This window comes from Lytechinus pictus, chromosome 4 (assembly GCF_037042905.1).
Source record: "Lytechinus pictus isolate F3 Inbred chromosome 4, Lp3.0, whole genome shotgun sequence".
NCBI classification, from domain to species: domain Eukaryota; kingdom Metazoa; phylum Echinodermata; class Echinoidea; order Temnopleuroida; family Toxopneustidae; genus Lytechinus; species Lytechinus pictus.
In genome coordinates, this window is record NC_087248.1 from 14711884 (window position 1) to 14734154 (window position 22271).

Sequence of the window (22271 nt, forward strand, 5' to 3'; positions counted from 1 at the left end):
CATGCAATATACTAAAAAGTAAAAACTTTCCAAAAAGACCGCCTACCCATCACTTGGAATTTGGTTTCAGAACAGGGGCCCGTAACACAAAGCTTAGCAATGATCGTAGAAGATTTTTCTACGATTGATTCCATTGACTACAATGTACAATCGATTGTAAAAATCAAGCTTACGATTAATCGCTAACCTTTGTGTTACGGGACCCAGGTTGTATGGGTATATCTTGGGGTAAAGTGGGGGGGGGGGGGGCATACATATTGTATTGATGGTGGTGATGGTGGTGATGATGATGATAATGCTGGTGATGATGATCATGCTGGTGATGGTGATAATGATGATGATGAGGAGGAGGAGGAGGATTCATAAAGCATGTGTGTATGGCTCAATGTGGCTGTATATATTAAAAACATATTAATGTGTATACTCCTAAAAAAAGCTAGTATTTTAGTTTTTGACAGAAGAATACACTGTAAAAAACTGGGGAATTAAATCTTACCCAGTTGGTGTTTCTTGGGGTTCCACACCCCGAGGTTTTAAATTTTTTTGTTATAGAGATTGAACATACCACCAAAGAGTGTAACAGTGGCAACCAAAGGTGTTGAATAACACTCATGGGTGTTGAACAAACAATTGGAATTTAACACCAAGGTAAAATGACTGGTGTGGTGTTCTATGAACACTGGTTAACACCAGAGTTTTTTGCTGAGTAGAAACCTTGACTGAAGGTCTTTGTTATTAACAGAAGTATAAACGCACCGGACCATGAAATCGTAATAAATCACAGTTTTCAAGTGTGTAAATGAGCTAAGAGATTCGGAACGAAAGAGGGGATAAGAAGAAAGGTTAGCTTGACACCTCTTAAAGGTGAAGAACCTTGGAGTGTAGCCCCCTTATGAGCACCCCCTTGTCAAAGCCCCTCGGGAATACCGAGTGTGTGTGATGCAGGGAGCTACTATCATTCATCCAAAACGCTTTCTCACTTCTTAACATGACTTTGCTTGTTCAACTTGTCGTTTTACTCCTTTTTGCCTCAACTCTTTATACTTTTAAGCAACACTCATCCTGAATATTTTCATATTATTATCAATTTAAAAGTGAAGGTGGTAGGTTTTTGTTTAAATTGAGGCACTGAATACCGATAGTTCTCGTTTCCTCAAAAGCACTTAAGAAATATGCCTTTCTCTTTAAAATACCATTCTAATTTGTCTGCTAAGCTTAATAAGCTACTTCATTTTTGTTTGAAAGAATAGCATCTGTGATTGATTCTTGAAGGTAGCAAGCATTGGACCATGAGTTTTGCATATTATATCAAAAAAGAAAATCAAATTGGGTATACTTTAAGATTATAAGCAATCAGAATTTCATTTGGTAGCTTCATAAAACTGATATCCTGTATGGTTGATTGGGTGTTGAAATCTTGTATCTGAAAATGAAAAGCTGTATTTTTGAAATTTGGCAATGGTGGGGGCACCAATTCGTCAAAACACAATGTTTTAATACAGAGATTTCTTTCTAGGCAAAATAACTTTCTTTTTCTTTCTCTAGCTTTCTCTTTCTATTCCTTTCCTATTCCTTTTCCTTCTCCTAGTGCTTCTCCTTTCCCTTCCCCTCTTTCTATTCCTTCTCCCTCTCCTATTCCTCCTTCTCGTAATTCTTCGTCTTCTCCTCCTCCTCTGTCTCAATTTCCTTCTCTTTATCTCTTTCTGCAACTCTCTCTGTAGTACCCTGTCTCTCTCTCTCTTTCTCCAACATTCTCCGTCCATCCACCGCAGCAAGCCAAGTCCACATGAGCATTTTTTAGCGATTCAGCGTGAAGTTGCCAAGTGAATAATGCATATGCCTCATCCCAGAGCGAACCGCAGGCTTGTCGACATATTTATTTTGACACGTTTCCTTCAAAGAAACCTGTGTCATACTCCAATCATTCCTCTAGTGTCTCTCTCTCTGTTACTCTCGCAGGATATTGTATCAAATGTAGATTTAAAAAAAAAAAGATTTCTTGTAAAAAAAGGAATAGAATTTGAGGGAATTAACCATCTTCAATCAGGTTTTGATGGATTGATTACTTATATATTTTGGAGAAGTACTTGAATAATTTTAATTGATTTACAAATAAGTGCTGAGGTGTCATGGAGTTATAGTAAATAGAGTAACTATAGAAATATTTATGAAGAGGAATGATAATACTAAATGATTTTTTTATTGCTCTCTTGTTTTGAATCTTATGCAAGTAGCGCCTACTTGAAAAAAAAACCCAGACTCCTGTGTTTTGGAGGGCAAGATAAATTAATATCCTTATGAATTGAAATATCAATAAAAGCGAAAGCAAATGACCATGAAAGTAAAGTAAGAGACAGGCTATACTACTATAATATTGACGGGGGAGAGATATTTGATGACCTTGACAATATGGTTTATTTCCAATGCGTCTAATGCCAATTCGTCCAATTGCGTACTCGTCTACTATCATTTGGTCTACCATCAGTTCGTCCACTATCCACATCGTCTAATTGCCAATTCGTCCACTCACCATTTTGCCTAATAACCAGTTGGTCCAATAGCCATTTAGTGCATATACCATTTGGTCTAATTTGACTCAGTGTTTATTGTGCAAATTGAATGAGAAAATGTAATGGATATTAGACCAACTGGTTATGAGACGAATTGGTCATAGACGAAATGGTGACTAGACGAAGTGATGATTGGACCAAATGGTTGGTAGACAAAATATTGATGGACGGAATGGCATTAGACTAGATGAAAGTAGATCATGTGGTGAGTGGACGAGTTGGCAGTAGACGAATTGGCAATTTACCGACAATATTGGCCGACAGAAGATATTTAATGACCTTGACCCAATGAAGGATAAGGGGGGGGGGGAAGAAGTCACTGACCTTGACATAATGTTAGTCATTGAGGATTCACTGACCTTGAGATCTTGCCATTTAAGAGGAAAATCATAGACCTTGACATATTCAAGGACTAGGGTAGCATGCTCTTTGAAATCCGAAGGTGATTCACTTTGAAATGACTCTGACAAAATTTACATACCTTCTAAATATTTTTGACAGGGGAAAATCTGTAGCAAGATGAGTATTGTTAAGGAATTCGGAGTAGATATATTTGATCGAAAGGAATAAGATGTATTCAGGGGGTGTAACAATAAGGATAGGGCAAGGCGATCAAATGGATAAAGATGGATTAAACCAAGGGTGCGGAAGCAGTTGTCATTTTGGTATTGAAGAAACTGCGGTTTGTAAGATGGAGAAATAGAATGTAGGACATTTGCATCCCACTCAGGAAGGCCTTGAAGGCTTCAACAGATAGGTAACGGGCTGGATCTTGTTTGTGGTTGTTAACTGTCACCATATTATCATATATCTAGATCTGGTACATTAATGTCAACTTATCTTTGTGAAATCATGAAATCTTAGCTCAAACTCGATAATTCTTATGATCACTAACACAAAAAAGCATATGTGGGACAGTGTATTAATATTGCTTGGAAAAATACCTGACGTTTTATGGAATTCTGTGCTTAATTGTTTTGCTCATTTCTCAGCAACTACGCATTTTCTTCCAGATCCACTTGGCACTTTTTATTTATTTATAGTATACAAACACTTTGGTCGTAACATTATTGGATTATGTTCAAACTCCTTTTGAGATCGTTACTACAACTGGTATTTATCTTTAGGTTAACAATATATTCCATCTTTACACATATATGTTTTTATATTGGAAAGTGATCATTGAATGCTGTGAAATGTTCAAACTGCTCTTCAAACATGTATATCACATATCAGATGGATATTTACTTTAAATATATGTTTTTTCAAGGATGAATGTACACATTCAGATTCTGATTGGCATGTCTTCACTGCTTTTCAATCTCACACTGGAAGTAACGATGGTTTACATTGTCTAGTTGTTATTGCAAAAATCTGACAAAGTATCCACACTCTACGTCACCTATTCAAGTTACCTGAAACACATCTTCCATTCCCCGTCATTGCCCAAATAAAAAAGAAGGACTTCAACATCTGCACCAACACAGCAGCTACATGTATTCATTTCAGCACTAATTTAATTCAATCCAAAGTACTAATTTGTAAATTGCCATTTCCGCACCGGCGCAAAAACGATATCCCCAAGCTGGTGGCGCACGGCGTAGCCAGGCATGTCGTTGCCATGGCGATGATAGTTGATATTGTAAATTATTGCTAGTGATTTTTTGTTCTTGTATTATCCTGATGAAAATGGAAGTGAGAGCTGCTATTGTGTAGGCTGTTGTGTTGGTGTGTGTGTGCGCGTGGGCCGTTGAACAATGAGTGTGTAGGATGATAATGGATGAAAGTAATCGGGAGCTAATATGTTTTAAAAGAGTGGAAAGATTAATTTATACATGTAGACAAATTAAACACAAGCTATTGCACTTGTTTATGCCTAATACAGACGTGTATTCTGAAGGTGATATGAGGCGATCGAGTGATAATTTTCAAGGCCACTTTATCCTGGTAACTAAAAATCATAATGGCATAACAGGCAATCAGTGTAGTATACTTTATGAAGGTTATTGTAGGTGAAAAATGTATCTGAAATGATCAAATTAGAGATACTCCTCGCCAGGGCATGAAAACCTTGTTTCTCAAAAAAAAATTAATCGTGAGAAGAGTTGCAAACATTACTGATATATCACTGTATCCAACTTGTTTTCTGTCTCTTTTCACATAGAGTAATGACTTCATTTTCAAGATTAAAAAAAATGGCTCAGTGCAGGCAAGACTCGTGTGTAGTGTATATTTCATTGAACATTAAAGATATTTCTCAAACACAATCATGTTTTATACTAAATATATTTCAAGACGATGTTTTTTTGCATGAGTAAGTGTTTATTATTGCAGCTTGAACTGTCAGGATGAGATGGGTTAGAGCGCAAAAGAGCTGTGAATTTCAGAGTCGTTTGGAACATTTGACTAGAGTCCTCTTCACACCAAACCATGTCCGGGTTATCATGTCATGGTTCCAATTTCATAAAGACTTGTTATGATAACATATGCACAATTCTATAACAAGTTTGCTATTAACCAATCAAATCGAATAATTTCGTGAGCTTTCAAATTTGTTATTATAACAAGTTTTATGAAACAGGCCCCTTAAATGTATCACATCACTCTTGCACAAACTTATTTCATACACTACTGTTTGAGCTGTTCTGGTAATCATTTTGCATACCAGACAGACACCATGAGTGACAGTGTGAACAGTCTATTTTGAATACATGCACAATTCATTTTCACTTTTTTATCAACCGCTCCAGCAGACCAGGTCCCTGACTGTATCTCGTATGCAGGTGCCTTGAGGTCTGTTTGTGAACTGGTCAATATTGCTCATCGTGATAGAGATTGTATCAGCTAGCTATGAAAGGAAAGAAAAAAAAACCCAGCAGACTCCCCCTAGAATAGACATGTTGTTCAAACAGAATTTCTGGCATCCCCGAGGCCATCGATCTCCATCAAATTTTCCCTCCAAATTGAGTCTTTTTGGCGATTCGACATTAGAATTCACAGGCATGGCCGCCCTCTTTCTGCTAACGATTGTTCAGCTCCTATTCTCTGCCATGCGTAACCAGGTCGGGGCGAGACCGGCGGAGAGGGAGGGGAAAAGAGACAACGCCCGGAAGTTGGTCCTTTTGGAAGGCGGTTGTGGGGAGGCGTTAGAGTGATGGAATGGATCGACGAGGAGACATTGGCTTTTTTAAGGAGGAATATTTGTTGATTGAAGGAGGGATAGAATGGGGAGGTAAGACTGTAATGGTGGATAAAAGAGGGGGGAGGGGCGGACAAAATTGAGAGATATTAAGAAAGACAGGTGGAACATGGAGAGAGTTTGAAAAAATAGAGAGAGAGTGAATAGAGAGAATAGAAGAGGGAGGGAGAGAAGAGAGAGAGAGAGAAAAGAGAAAAAACAGGAAAAAATATTCATTAAATTTTAAAGGAGGGAGATGAAGTGACAAATAGACACAAGAGTGGAGACATGTCTTTAGAAATATGTAATTCCATTTAAAAATGTCATCATAGTAAATTATCAATTACGTTTTCATTTATCTTGATTTTTCTTTTCATGTTCTCGATGATTCTCACTCTGGGGCTCTTCTCAATTGTGGTTGCATTTTACAGGTAAGTGCTCAGATGAAATTGGTTTTTGTTATATTCTGCATTCAATCATAATTAACAACAAACTTGTCAAAGAGTCATTTGTGGTGTTTTTTTCACCACCTGATTGCCAAGAAATCAGCATAAATACATGCATGTAAGCAAGTAAAACTAGAGGATCGAAGACTAAAGGTCCTCTCCATGGGACGGGGGCCGTTTCAGAAAGCTGTTCGTAAGTCATGAATGACTACAAATTACTTGTGACCCTATTTCGCTGAATTAGCATATGTATAAGAACATGTTCCAGTCGTGCGTAAAGTTGTGCATATAAACTGGTAATGAGGATAAATTCCTTGTCAAAGGGCAATTGCACACCAAGTAGGAGTTGTTGAACCCGGGTCAACGGAATCAGAACCCCCCCCCCCCCTCTCGCTCTACTGACTGAGCTATCACGCCTCCTTCATGATATGATAAATGTACATTTCAAACAAAATTTGATATAGGGTATAGTAAGACTAGATTTATAACTTAAGTAATCTAAAAGAATGTAATAAAAATGTAACATCAAAATCAAATTTGTATGTTAATGTTTCATCCAGCATCATATGTTTGCAAAAGAAGAATTGTTATGATATCAATTAATAGTTCACATTGAGAAGTAGGATATTCTTGATAATTGCCATCACACTGGCCAAAACTACTTCAAACTTCAAACTATTTAATATTTTTTGCTATCACACTGCCCAGACCTCAGAAGTGAAATGGTAAAGCTTGCCAGACGTTGAATAGTACTTTCTAATAGCATTTATAGAGAGCAAGGAGATATCTCATGTTCCATGGTCATTGTTTGATATAGGTTCTGCGTTACATAGCACTCATGTTTATTTTGTGTCAAGCAGTGTGTCTCCATGTTTCGTCTTGTTCCATGAACATGGTATCACTGCCGATGGAAGGCCCTTCAAAACTCCTGGAGTATGCAAAAGGAATTGATTTTTCTCAGCATCTCTGATAAGAAAACGATATATGTAGGACGTGAATAGATGGGACAGCCTCAACTGTGGACTAGAAAACTTGTTTCCTTCTCTCCTGCCTTGTAGATGAGATATTTTTTTGTTTTGTTCTTGGCCTTCCAGTTGGAGATGCATTTCTAAGAGCTTCTTGATGTGATGTCAAGATCTCTGTTGTATTCCTTTCATATTTGGAGATGTATATTAAAGGTCAAATAGAAGAAGTGATGGATCTTTGTAGGGTATTGTTTTATTTTTAGTAGACTTTTAAGTGATAGTTTGTCAAACACACAGTAAAAACACTGTTTTCTGTTTACTATAGGAAATTCACTGTAGTTGTTTAACAGTTGTTTGTAGTTGTTTAAACAAGCGTTTAATCTCTTACTCACCAAAGTTTAAAATTTCAATATTTACTTTTCGATAAATTCATCATCATCATCATCATCATATCAGCCATGTTCAGCCCACTGCAATGCAAAGGCCTCCTCAAGTTGGTGCCTAAGGTGTGTGTCTTGTGCTGATGCAATCCACTTTGTGCCAATGAACTTTGTGAGCTCGTAACCCCATCTTACATTTTTCTACCCTGATTTTGTGATCCTAGCCATGGTCTCCCATTCTGTGATGCGTTTGGTCCATCTATTGTCATGTGATCTTGCAAATAATCTTGCTAGATAAATTAAGCATGTTTTATCAAACTGTTTATTTAAAATGTAAAACTATTGTAAATTCCAAATAGTTAAAGGTCAAGTCCACCCAGAAAAATGTTGATTTGAATAAATACAGAAAAATTAAATGAGCATAAAGCTGATAATTTCATCAAAATTGGATGTAAAAAGTGATATGCACACTTCAATGATATGCAAATGAGACAGTTGATGATGTCCTTCACTCAATATTTCTTTTGTTTTTTATTGTTTGAATTATACAATATTTCATATTTTTACAGAGTTGACAATATGGACCAACTTGACTGAACCATATAGTATTAAACAATGCTAATTCCACATCTTCAGGGAGGAATTAATCGTATTTCACTTGACACTGAGCAGCAAATTAGAATATTTCATATTTCATATAATAAAATACAAAAGAAATTGTGAGTGGATGACATCATCAGTCTCCTCATTAGCATACTGACCAGTATGTGCATATAACTGTTTTTTAATTTAAGCAAAATGTCATAACTTTCCTATTTTACATCCGATTTTGATGAAATTTTCACTGTTGTGCTTGTTTGATTTTTCTCTTTTGATTCAAATCAACTTTTTGTTGGGGTTGACTTGTCCTTTAATAGCATTGTCTAAAAGTTTGAGTCACCTTTTTATTGTGTACAGAAAGTAGTTATTGTTGTTTTCACTGATACTCCTGGTTCACAGATGGGCAATTCCATAAAATAATCAACCTTTTTATACGTCCGACCCCCATTTTTCTCAAGTTTTACTTCACTTCATAAACTGACCAAGTCATGGACATTTGAGAGCATTACAGTCTTTCAAAAGAACCAGAAATGAGAGACAGAAAATTTCATGAAGATCCCACATATAGGGGATCGGAAGTACATATTTTATGGAATTGCCCAGATTCTTCTGACAGCAGGCTTTACATAAGTAATCAAACAGACAGCCATTATCTGGGCCTTTCAACTATGTCAACAGATAATCATCAACTAGATTCCCTGATGAAAATCACGTTCTGTTGTTTTAACCAGTCAGGCATATAATTGTTTTCTCTTGAATAAATGATAAGGATGAAACAAAAATTGCACTATTTGTTTTCTCAGACAAAAAGTAGATCGTTATGCTTATACTTAGTATGATAATGAGGATTGTGATACTAATGATTGCTGGTCTTATAGTGTTTTTTGCCAGAGGATGTTAATCGCAAATATCATTACCTGTGCTTTAGCTCGAACTACGATTTTATTAGCATTCAAGGAATTAATCCAAGAGGTTACACATTCACGTCATCTTGGTCGAGGGCAGCACAGTTTTAAATTCTTTACTGAAGGAAAACAAGCTATGGCTTGGACTTGAACCCATGACCCTCTGTTTGAAAGACAAGAGTCAGAACCACTATAGATATGGTTAGTGTATCCCTGTGACAATCTTGACAGACTTCTGCACTTTCTTTGACCAAGATATCAACTCCCTGCTTTGATAAGTTTGTAAACTGTCAAATTAAAGAGTGAACCTTTTTTGTCTTCAAGTTTATCCTCTCAAATGAAACTGCATTTTATAGTTCAAGTTCGGAATGAAGTCTCTAAAAGAACATCTATATATTGATTCGTAACTTTATAACATTTTCCTTTACTTTCTTACAAGTTTGTGTATCGGGTGTTGGTCTTTCGTTGTTTGCCTGAGCTGTATGGGAAGCTCAAGCCAGGCATGCAAATTGCATTTTATACTTGCAGATATAGTTGTTAAGGAAGAATATTGATCTTTGACTTTTAAGATTCACTGTTCTCCCAGGCTTAGTTTGCCGAAACTAAACATGACTCGATGGAAAATCATTGGTGAGCAATGGGACGTAAGGTGCAGGACAAGTTTTCCTAATGCAGGGGACGCACTCTAGAAGAGATATAAAATGTAGATTACATTCCAGGATTGGCGCATGGTGTGGTAAATCTTACACTTGATCGGAGAGACTACATTACGGATGAGGAGAAGCCTGGGATGGAACGCTGAAGGGACAATGTTAGATCTGTCACCGAAGATGCATCGACCTGGCGATGAAGTTTGCGCCGTCCCCCGTACTTCCTCTGGTCAACCACGCAAATGGATGGGAATGATTGGAGAGGAGGATGAGAGGGAGAGGATAGCTAGCAGGAAGAGAATGCCAAGGAGGGGGGGGGGGAGATAGATAGAGGGGGAGAGAGATATTTCTCTATTCAAGAAGAGAAAGAAAAAATTTGATAACCGTATAGAAAGAACAAATTCAGAATGATAGATGGAGAGCTTAAGGTACCATAACTCTGAACTGAACAGAAGCTAGGCAAAAGAGAAGTAGAGGGATAGAGTGACAGAAAGATAGAAGATAGCTTCAGTAGATAGATCAAGAGAAAAGCAGAAAGAGAGAGAAAGGGAGAGAGAGAGAGAGATACACGTATGGGAAATTGAGGGAGAGAGCAAGGTAAACTGAAAGATAAAGACAAAGATAAAATGATAGTTAATGAATGTGATGGGTTGTAAGAAGGAAAAAATTATTATTTTGTATTTCCGTATTTCATCATGTCTTTCAAGAATGACCATTTTGCGATAATGGCAGGGGGAGAAAAAGAAAAATAAGAAAACGATTATGCCGATTTCTCCCCATCACATTAAGTGGCATCAGGTTTTTGTAATTTTCTACTTACAAAGTAATTGAGAGAAAACAAATGCGCTGCTTTTGGACATGTAAATTTTGTTATGTTTTGGGGTCTGATTGTATTCCACTCCTGTTAAATAGTATATTCACATCTACCATAGATGAAAAACAAATACTGTCCATTTAATCTAAAAGTTGTAACCACCAAATCATTTTATGTGTGATGAACTTGATAAAGATACAGTCATGTTTGAAATATTGATGTCACAGAATTGTATGAGGGTAGCCTGTCATAGCAATAGTCCATGCAAGCCAAGTGTAAAATCAGAGATATGCGAAATGCTCAGGAATCCGATAACGACTACCAGATGCAGGAGGCCTCAGATAGTGGCGTCATCGCTGACAGGGGTCGGTGACCTCAATTGACCTTGTTTGACCTCCTGTAGAGATTCTGCATGTCATCACGTTCCCGCACTTGGCCCCCTCGTAAGTATCAGAAATTGACATGGGGCCTGCCAAGTGCTCTGCATTGCTGACATGTCCCAGTCAAGGTTGGGGATGTTTTTGTGGGATGGATGAAAGAACCTGCATGACTTTGATTTTAAAGGGAATGGCGAACCTTGTTAAATTAAAGAGTGAAGGCATTTATTTTTTCTTTTATTCAGCAGGAGAATGGTATAGGTGATGTGGATTGTCATTGTGTGCCATAGTTATTTTTTTAGATGATGCCATCATCTGCAATGGCAATTTTAAACAGATGAAATTTAAATCTCTTTCATGTTTGTTTTATGTTCTGGAAGGACATCATTTATAGTCATAGTCTCTATGTCAAGTGTATTTTTCTTCAGACTGTCTCATCACTCGTGTTGAAATTTTGGACCAGTGGATTACTTACCTTATGGTGAACCAAATGGTCCTGGGATCCAGCCCACCATGACAATTATGTCATTCGATGATATATTCTCATTTTTCATTTCCAGAGATTGAATAATAATGACAATATGCAACATTTAGATAGTGCTTAATACGAATGTTTCTAAGCGCTGCATACTATTACCCCCTCTTTAGCCGGGTACCCATTTACTACACCTGGGTGGAGAGTGGCAAATGTAGATAAACCTCTTGCCAAAGGACGCGAGTGCTGCAGTGGGATTTGAACCCTGGAGCTTGTGGTTCAAAGTCCGGAGACTAACCCACTGAGCCACAGCACCTCTAGATTGAAGATGGCAAGACAGAGACAAATATTAAGCTAGAATAAGAGACTAAGGGGGAAAAAGTGAGAGAAAAAAAGAAGAAATTGTTGAAGGCACTTGTGAGAAAGAGAGCTAGAGAGATAGAAAGAGGCAGACAGAATGGAAAGAGCAACCTCGGGATAAGTAAGAGAAAGGTAAAACAAAAAATTGAATAAAACAGTGAGAGGTAAAAAGATATCATGATAGACATTCCATGTAAATTCATGAACCTATTACTCTGATCATAATATCTGGCTTCTAACACCTTCCTCACAATCTCAAGACCGCCTCGTCATTATGCTGCGGAACAGATCGCACTCTTTCCGCATACCGTGAGCGCATACACTGGCTAATGTATCGGTATGAATCATTTTGATTACCAAACTCTGCTTGCATTACGCTTGCTAGATCCCACGATGGTAATGCAATGTTCTTTGTGGTGTAGGATGTCCATGCGTTGAAATCCATCTCACAATTTCTTTTTTTTATCAATAACCACTTGTTGAAGGCGTTAACATTATCAAAGCCAGTTTCTCTTAATAACGTATTTTGAAAGAATTATTATTCAGGGAAGTGAAATAACATGCAAAGATTGTTGCCTTTGGTGAATGGAGTGACTTGGTAGTATGAGTATAAACATAATTCAAATGAAAGATAGTCTTGTTGAAAAGGTTCCAATTGTATCTATCTCTCTGTTTTACACAGTAGTGGCATTGTATCCTCTTAACCATGATTTTATCCACATTTACCCCCAAAATCCTCATCTTCATATATATTCTTTTTAAATTTGTCTATTAATTCAGCAGACTTAAGTTTTCATAATTAAAACCCCCCAAACCTATATTAGGCATATTGCAAGAAAATTGAGGTGCAAGTATAAAACACAAATTTCTTTCATTGCTCTATAAGTCTTGGGTTTTTTAAAATTTCAGCATGCCTTCCCATCTTTCTTAGCACTGTTTCATTTTCTTTCCCATGTTTTATTACATTGGTTTCCATGTAAGACCAAGAGTCTTGCTCCTGCATCAATTGCTGCTGCTTAAAATGCACACATTAAATGAAACATAAACCCAATCCTACGCCTAATCCGAATTGTTGCATGATTCTGAACCAAAAACCCTATCCCAACCAATACCCTCAACTTTATATATTCAGAGAAATTAGTGGAGGAGCAATTGCCATAAGTGTGACTGTTGCATTACCTATATTGCAAAATCGCCGGTGTTAATTTAACACCAGCCTGGTATCTATATCGCTCCAGACCAGAGAGGTGTTGAAACAACACAGATTCGGCATTAGGCTAACACCAATTTGGCACTTAAGCAACACCAATTAGTGTTAAACCAATATCAGTTTGATTCTTAACTGGTGTTGTTTCGACACGTCTGGTGTGGACTGATATAGATACCGGGCTGGTGTTAAATCAACACCAGAATTTTTGCAGTGTAGATTTACCATCCATTAAGTAGAGTCTGGGGGTGTAGACTACACTTTTATTATAATCCTCAGTTTGCATGGTAGTAGATTTCTGCACCAAAACATCCCTCTGACCTTGATATTATTAGTTACACCATTCGTTTGATAAACAGTCAACATGAATACAAAAAAATGTTTATTACTCTTTCATCTTCCACATAGGCCTACTCTTCTTGCTATCTTCATAATTAAATAAATCATGGGTGTTTACCAGTCGGGGCATTTTCTTTTGGAGGGGAAGGGGTAGTTATAACCTGGCAGCAAAACAAAAAAGTTATTACTATTTCCTGATGACATATCTTGTATAAATACATGTAAAAAAGGGGCAAATGTTATTTGTTGTGAATATATCTAAGTTATCCCAATTTATTCATGATGACATTAAAGGAAGTAGGTGGGAGGTACATGTATGTCAAAGCCACCTTCCTATATATATATTTAGGGTAGTGTTGTGCATTTCAGCTTGCTTGGTTCAGAGTGACCTTGATAGATCATTAGTAACGATTGAGGTGAGCACCAGAAATAGAATCTTACAAATAGCAAGGTGTGTTCACATTCCCCATCGAGTATACATGTTGAATATAGGATGATCCTGGCAGTAAGGGTGTACCATGTGTCGTGTGGATAATTTGTGTATTTTTAACTTCTAAATGAATATTGAGATGTTCATTGTGCAAGTGTTTATATATGTTTAAGATTAGTGGTTCCAGAAATTTGACTTCATCAAAATTACGTTCCTGAAAATTTAGTTCTCGAACATATTTTTCCAGAGGTATCTGGCTTCATAGTATGAAGAATTTCGTGAGAGTGAATGGGATATATGGGAAGGGGATCTTGTAATTTTGTTTCTATTTTTGAATGAAAGTAGTGTTGTCCATTATGTAAGTGTGCAAGATCATTCTAATTTCAAGAGTATTGTTTCCATAAAGTTAGTTCGATAGAATTAAGTTCCAGAAAACCTACATGTAGCTCCAGTAAATTAAATCCAAGAATTTAAGTTCGTGAAGATTAAATTCCAGAACTTATTTTTTTCATGTGATTTTGACGTCGTGCACATGCACCTGCCTTGCTAGTTGGAGGAATTCCACGAGATGGAATGGGATTGTGGGAAGGGATGAGGGAAGAAAGGATGTAGAAATACTTGTAACCTTCACCTTGGGAATGAAAGAAGAGGATAAAAGAGAGATGTTTACGCTTGTTTGGGTAATGCAAACAGGTTTGAAGCTGTCCACATAGTGCTGGCAGGTTTATATGATAACTTCATCTGTAGTAAGGAAGGGGGTAATATTACAAACAGAATTGCAGTTTGCAATTCCACCCAGGAATAAAGCAAATGTACAGTGCCAGCAGGTATGTAACACATTATGATAACTTCTTCTAGGGTGCAGGAGCTCTTTCAAGAAATGTGTTATTTTAAGTTGGAGAATGAGAAGAAATGACAAGAACTGAAGAATGAAATTTAAATCAAATTGTGATTTGAAATAAGAATGTATGATCTTTTTAATAGTCGTCAAGTACACACATAGGCTATTCTGTGATTTAGAATATTTTCATGTGACATTTGAGATCTACAATTACGCAATGTCTGATTATCAGACATGTTGATATTCTTGTAAGTATTGTAATACGTATATTTCATCATTTCACCTCCAAACTTGGAATGTCAATGAGAGTGTATGTGTATATATTGCACTTTATTCACTTTGTATGAAGAAGGTATTCAGGAAACAATTTTTTGGAAGAATTCACAAAAATAATACCAAGAAAAAAATAAACTAGCCTGTATTCTAGTCAAGCATGTAATATATACATGTACATTGAGTATGGAATTGTGAATGTCTTTCTATGCAACTCATATTAACACATTTTTTGTCACCTATGATAAGCAATAATTGGCTTTATAGTAATTACACCCCCAACAGAATCACCAAACACCCAACCCCAAAACCCACTGGATAAAGTGACCGTCACACTAATTGGAGATTCCTTTATCTTTAGTAGATGTGAATAGAGCTACATGTATAACACACAAAAGATTATTCTTTTATTTTGTGTGTGTAACCTTTGTCTCTATACATAAGGATAAACTGGCATCATCACTGTAGGAGAGCTAGCTATTACAAATAGTCATGTATCATTTACCCTAATTGGTATGAAAATTAAAATCGGATAAAACTCCATCTGAATATGATGGTTGCCGGGTTGTTCAGCATCGATTCTCAGAAAAAGGGTTTGTTTTCTTGAAAGCATAACGTTGTCATGGTTTCAGACATATACCACTAGTGTATCATTTAGTAGTGACCAGTAGGGTACGCAGGATATTTTAAAGGGGGGGTTACAAGCTGAATGAAATGTTGACACCCCCCAAAAAAAAAAAAAAAATAAAGGTCTTCACCACCAAATTTAGGTCGTTTCCTACCCAAAAAAAAATTGACAAGAAAAAAAAAGGTCTTCAAATAAATTTTAGTGGGGGGGGGGTTGGTTAAAAAAAATTTAAGGGGAGGGGGAGTTGAACCCCTGTTACCACCCCCTGCGTATGCCACTGGTGGTGATTAGTGTTGTTATAGTGCATGTGTGATTACTACCTTTGTCGGGGACATTATATTGCCATGATATAGTTATATAATTTGTTAAATTTCTTATCATAGTTATGGACTTAATCATTTGAGGTTAGCGGCTATTTATGCTACTATTTAGAAATATTCACTTACACTTTTAGATCAATATTGTTTCTAAAAGATATTTTACAATTGATTTCTACAATCGAATGTAAATAATGCTATTAAAGTTCCATTGACCATAATGTTTTGTTTGTATTGTTACCAGTCACCCTAAAACCAATCATTAGTCAATAGTGAAGATTCTCTGTAAATAACTGAATCAATAATTTGACCTTTAAAGGAGAAATGAGAAAATTTAGAAAATCCGAAAGAGTAATTCTTCTTCATACTGTCAAAGATTGAAGCTTAAAAATCAATTGAAAGATGAGATACAGGAATTTTTTGTTAACACGATTTTTCCAGACTGCTTGGAAGTTACACGGAGATTGCACGCCCCCATCAAACTCTACTACTAGTTAACCCATTCAGTGTACTGTAATCCTCATCACACTATACTAGTCCCTGTGGAGTGTATTGATTTACATGTTGCAGTATGACTAACGTAGTGACAAATAGCCAACGATCAACATCGCTCTTCTCGACAGTTTCTCTCCTTTATCGCTTCAAGCCTCAGCTGATGATACAAACCTGCACCTGCGTTGGACTCCAGAGGGCGCCGTGCTGTTGATAGAGGATTCTCTTTGCATCGCTTTGTCTTTTTGGGGGCGGCTGTCGCCGCCGATGTCTTGTCTCTTTTTGGTGTTTAATGTGCTTGAAGGATGTTTATTTATGTGGAGTTAAATGAGGAGAGTTGCCTGTAGGGTGATTTACTGGGGAGGTGTACTAGTGGATAGGTGGATTGGGCAGGCAGGGGGAGAGAGAGAGAGAATAAAGGAGAGATGGAGGAAGAACGCAGACTCCGGTATGAATTATAGAGATAGATCAAAGGGGATATTTGAGAAACCGATAAAGTAAATGAAGAACAGAGAGAAGTTGGGAGAGATATATAGATAATACGAAAGAGAAAAAGAAAGATAACAAGCCGGATATGAACACAAACGTACGCAAATAGTCACAGGAACAAAACATGTAAATCAATATTTTTGCAACAAACGAACACTCCAATCGCAGATTAAGGAACTAAAAGAAAAGAAAAGAATTATATAGGAATATCTAATAGAATGGAAGGTTGCTAAGAGTTAAGATATGAATGATGCTGAATGATTTTCTCTCAAATTAACGTCATATGTTTCTTCAAGGTAAAATGCTGTAGCCACGACCAACTTATCTCCCATCAGGAGTAGGTCTACCCCTTCCCCTACCCCATGCAACTGGACATTTGCCCAATCATTGTCACTTGAAGACATCATTTAGACCATCTTGTCCTGGTAATTTCTGTTTCCCTTGCAGCGATTGTCAATTACTTGAATCCCAGGCTGTTGTGTCAAATGCCAAATGCAGTTGTGAGAAGGCCTATAACCTCTTGTATTTTATTGATGTTACTTTGTAACCCTACTACTACGGTAGTGCAAAAGAAAAAGGATTAAAAACTTATTATGAGCTATCTTAGCTAGTACATGTTCTCGAAAATTAATAAAGAATTGTGATGTTATCTCACCTTAATAGCACTAGAAGAATACAAGGCCGACTTACAAATGAAGAACATTTCTACCTCATGAGAAGCCATGAAAATGGTCTCCTGATCTATCAGAGATTGTCCAGTATGCTATGGCATTTAGCCCATTCATGCATATATTTTATGTGTGTGTGTGGGAGGAGGGGGGGATAACCCTACCAGGCCTTCAGGACTTGACCATCCAATTTTGCTATCAATTAAAATTTAGTTTATTGAATTGTGAGAATCCGGAGAGAACATGATATCATGTTAGTAATTTTTTGTTACATGTACATTGTTCCGGACTTACTGAAAGCAAATATTAAAAAAAAGATATCTTACTAATAGTTCTTAGGAGCTAAATTTGAAATGGACCTTTAATATTAGCTACCGGTACCTTCTTCTTTATACACCCATCTAATCAGTCATGGTTGCCCGTAGCGATCCTGCACTCGCTCCCCCTCCCTCCCCTTTTATCTTGGAAACCAAGGGATGGAACGAACCTGGCGGATGATGAGAAACGCAAATAACGTGATAATACCTGCCGCGCCACCGGCAATAGCTTGTTGGTGTGTCGCATTAGGCTTACATCTTAATGTTGATTTGAATCGTGATGAGTGCCACAAAAACTGATGTGATGTTGAATTTAAAAGCTAGCAGTCTTTAATCTTTCAAGACCAGTGTGTTGGAATCTGTGAAATGCCTGAATAACATTTGGTATCATGCACCTTTTTTTTGTTTTAACATTTTGGAAATTCTTTGAAGCTGCTAACCACTTGTCTCTTCTTGGCTCAACATTTTCTAGACATGATCTATATGCAGGGAAAAAAATTTGAAGCCTTTTTTTTTGGGGGGGGGAGGGGATTTTGCTTTGCAAATGTTGAAAATCACTCCAAATATATTAAAGAATATTTTACACCTATATATTTATAACATTCTTTTAGTTGTATGCAAACCTTCTGTACAATGGAATCAATTTGGATAAAGGTTAAGAATATGACGTTACAGTTACAAATACATGTATATTCATGGTTATCGGACACTCAAAATCTATAACCTAATAGATCAAAATATGCATGATACAGGAGTCCTTTGACAAGTACAAGCTGCTTAAGTGCTTGCAGACTTGTAGCCCGCAGCGGAATCTCATTTAAGAGAAACTGGTTCATGTAATGGGGGCTAAATTCATTCCAATTGACAGGGAACAAACTCATTTATGGCGGCTCTTCTGTGTTTGGGGAAAAGAGTCTATACCAATATCATTTCCAAGTTTGCTGACCGTCCCTTTTGAAGAAATTGGAGTTGTCTTGTAATGTTTTGAACAAGTGCGATCCTTATACTTGTGTTCATGCGAAAATGCAAGCAAGAAAAATGCTGTTCATATATTCTGATAATGTGCATTATAAAGTATATAAGAACCAATATGTAAATTATGTAAGAAGTTCAATAGATGAGGGGTCGTTATGGTTACTGCCAATGCATTTGTGCTTGTACATCAAATTGCATTTTATGTTTTATCGTAACTGTGAAAACAATGTACGCCAACTATCATATGGGAAATATTTTTTTTCATAGAGTCAGGTGCTGGTCTTCTTTCATTTACTTTACCATTTTATCATGTGTAAGGCTGCTTATATATGGCTGTCAAAATGGAATTGTACTGGTATTGTTTTGATCTACTGTTTATTTGTGGTTTTCATATCAAAGGAAATAGAATATTTCTGTCTCTGCACTGTTTAATTACTTCACCATGGCACCCACGCTGATACACAGAATGTTTTCATCCCAGGATAGCTTTGAAGCTGCTGAAAGGGATTACCCTTCAAGGTTCAAGGTTTAACTCATTTTGTCTAGGTATCTTATACAAATGTTTTTTGCTGAGGTGCATGGTGCAAGTGCATTTTATCTCATATCATGTATAAAAGCTTGCAACGTACCAGCTAGGTAAGAGCTCTGCAGCAATTAGTGCACAGGACACAAGCTTGTCGAAGTACCATTAATCAATAACAACAACATCGACAACATCAACGATGACAATATCTCTGCTGTTGTGGGATGTCTTGAAAGTTGGTTCATCTTTTGGTGATATCCACCGCATTGAAAAGTAACCCCAAGCTTTACATTCCATGAAACATGACTTCTGCTTGAGGACAGTAGCTTTTCTCGCAGCATCGGATTGAGTTACAAGTGTTTTGTCAGTCATGCCGCATCCCTCTATATCAATCTCCACATCATCAAGGCTTTCTTGTAATTAAGGATTGCTTGCGAGAAGAGCCTGGGAGATCAGTGTTTCCTAGAAGTGTCCGCTTGGTCAAGAACCCCAAACTGTAATGGATTCTTGCCGATCGGTATCGGTTCCTGTGAGGTTTTTCTTTCCCGTGGTCGTCTTGAATGACGTCTGTAATGTGATTATGTTAGCAGCCTAGAAGTTTGCTGTCCTGGACCCTCTAACACATAGCTTCGTGATTAATCTTACAATTGATTCTTAAGATTGATTGTACATTGTTGGCAATATAATCAATTGTCCTGAACTGTTTTATGAGCAACTTCTAAGTTTGTGCAACTTGGCTGGAGTGTCTCTGTGAAAGAATCATTCAAAGGAACACTTAATAGTATGGTTTGTTTTTAGGAAGCAATTCATTAAAGATATTTAATCTATTAAGGTTTAAACTTCCCAAAGCCTACTATAACGAGACAGGAATGACCATATGTTTATTAGTCAATACTGAAATTTTGCATTTCTTTTTAATGGGAACCAGTATTTTATAAAATCCCAAGAACAGTATTTATTGGTATGTATTGATTCATGATGAGCAGAGTAGACTATTTGTGTTAAATGGTATAATCATCAATTATCTTAATAGAGCTTATTTTCTTTCTTTTCATATTTCCTTGGATCTTGGCTTTGCTCTTGATCGTGTTTTCAAAATCAGGTAAGTGTTAAAGTTTAATTTCCCCTTTTCAGGTCCTCTTTAAACAGTGGGAGGAGGAGAGGGGGACGTGGAGTAGAAAGGGGGGGGGGTGAAGGGGAGGAGAGAAGGATAGGGGAAGAGGAAGGTGAGAAGAAGGGGAGAAGAAGGGGAGAAGAGGGAGAAGGGGAGGAGATATATATATATATATATAGCAGTAGAGAATATAAAGGTGACATACTGCAGAAACACCAGTGTTAATTTAACACCAGCCTGGTATCGATTATCGGTCCACACCAGAGAGCTGTTGAAACAACACTGGTTTGGCATTAGGCTAACACCAATTAGTGTTAAACCAATATCGGTTTGATTCTTAACTGGTGTTGTTTCAACACCTCTCTGGTGTGGACCAATATTGATACCAGGCTGGTGTTAAAGTTACACCGGCATTTCTGCAGTGCATATTGGAAGAGAGAGGCAAAGAGAAAATACAGCAGGGAAACATACAGGAAGAGAGAGAGAAAGACAGAGTTAGAGAAAAAGAAAGGGGGAAAATATGGCAATGGAATGTCAGAATTAAAACTACCACATAGTATTAGAGAATGCTAAGATAAAAAGAAAAAAAAGTGTAGATACTCCAATAACTCCATTTAATATTCTTCACCCTATCAAATCCATGTAAGAGGAAATAATGAGAATGGCATAATTTTAGGAAGAGAAACGACGATTCAACAGAGCAGAGAAACTGGATAAAGCCAAGGAGACCCTTTCTCGGAGCCCCCTCTGTAATCTGTCTCTGGCCAGCGGTGTTGCTTTCACGCCCTATTGCTCGGCGTGTGCTTGGCTGCGCGATAGCCGTGTGGACGGAGCTGACAAACGATTTAAATAAACATGTTAACGCATGACTTGGTCCCTCGGAAAAAAAGGGTGTAGTAGCTTCACGGTGCGATGGGTACACAGAGCATTGACTCATCATTTTTGCAGAGTTATCGCATGTATTTTTCACCAGCTCACGATGAAATTCCCCTATGTTGTCGAAATGACCTCTGGTATTTACGCTGACCTATTGTACCCTATGAATGGTCAAGATGTCCTCTGATTTCATTCTGACCCTCACCTATTTGTCAACCAGCAAGACGTTAGTGAATCATTCATGGAAATGTGGATTTCTTAATTCCCATTACCTTTTTTTTTGTTTAAGAGGATGTGTGCTAGAATATACAAAACTACAATTTGTAGTATACATTATATCATAATACTTTCTTGATTAATTATGAATAATTTTCTAATTCCCAATTCGATACCTTTGTTGATTTGAACAAAAGTATGGAATAAGTGTTTTAATTACTTATTTGCGCTTGCCGACAAAGCTCCACAAAGTGAGAAAAATTTTCTCTTAATGGATATATAAAGTGTAAATGAGCTGTCTTGTGTATTATTTTTTACTTTGTATTAAAGGATTTATCAATATGTAAAATTAAAACCTTGTTGTGTATGTTTGGTTTGAAAAATTTGTCACAAAAAAATAGCTTGCTCCCAAATATGAAATAAATTTTCTTTGAGAGAAGATTAACATAAAACTTCACTACCCTGGAAAATGGGTATAAATACACCAGATTAATAGTGTCCTGTGAGGCGCATATCAAGTGTCTTACACCACTGTTAGATACATGGTGTAAGATCAACACCCATTGGTGTGATTATAATGCATTATATTTGTTATTTAAACCCTTTGGGTGCTTTGTTTACACTCTATGGTGTATTCTTAACACCTGAGAATGTAGTCCTGTCAGAACTTGGACCCGTGTTGCGATAACAATATATTGAAAAAATAATAAACATTGCATTTTCTTGACAGAAACACTATTATTTGAAAGGCAGATTCTCGCTGTAATAACCCAGATTGCTGCCCCCTTCAACTGTACTGAGAGTGACAGAGATTACTTATGAATTTAATTAAATCTTGAGCGCAAC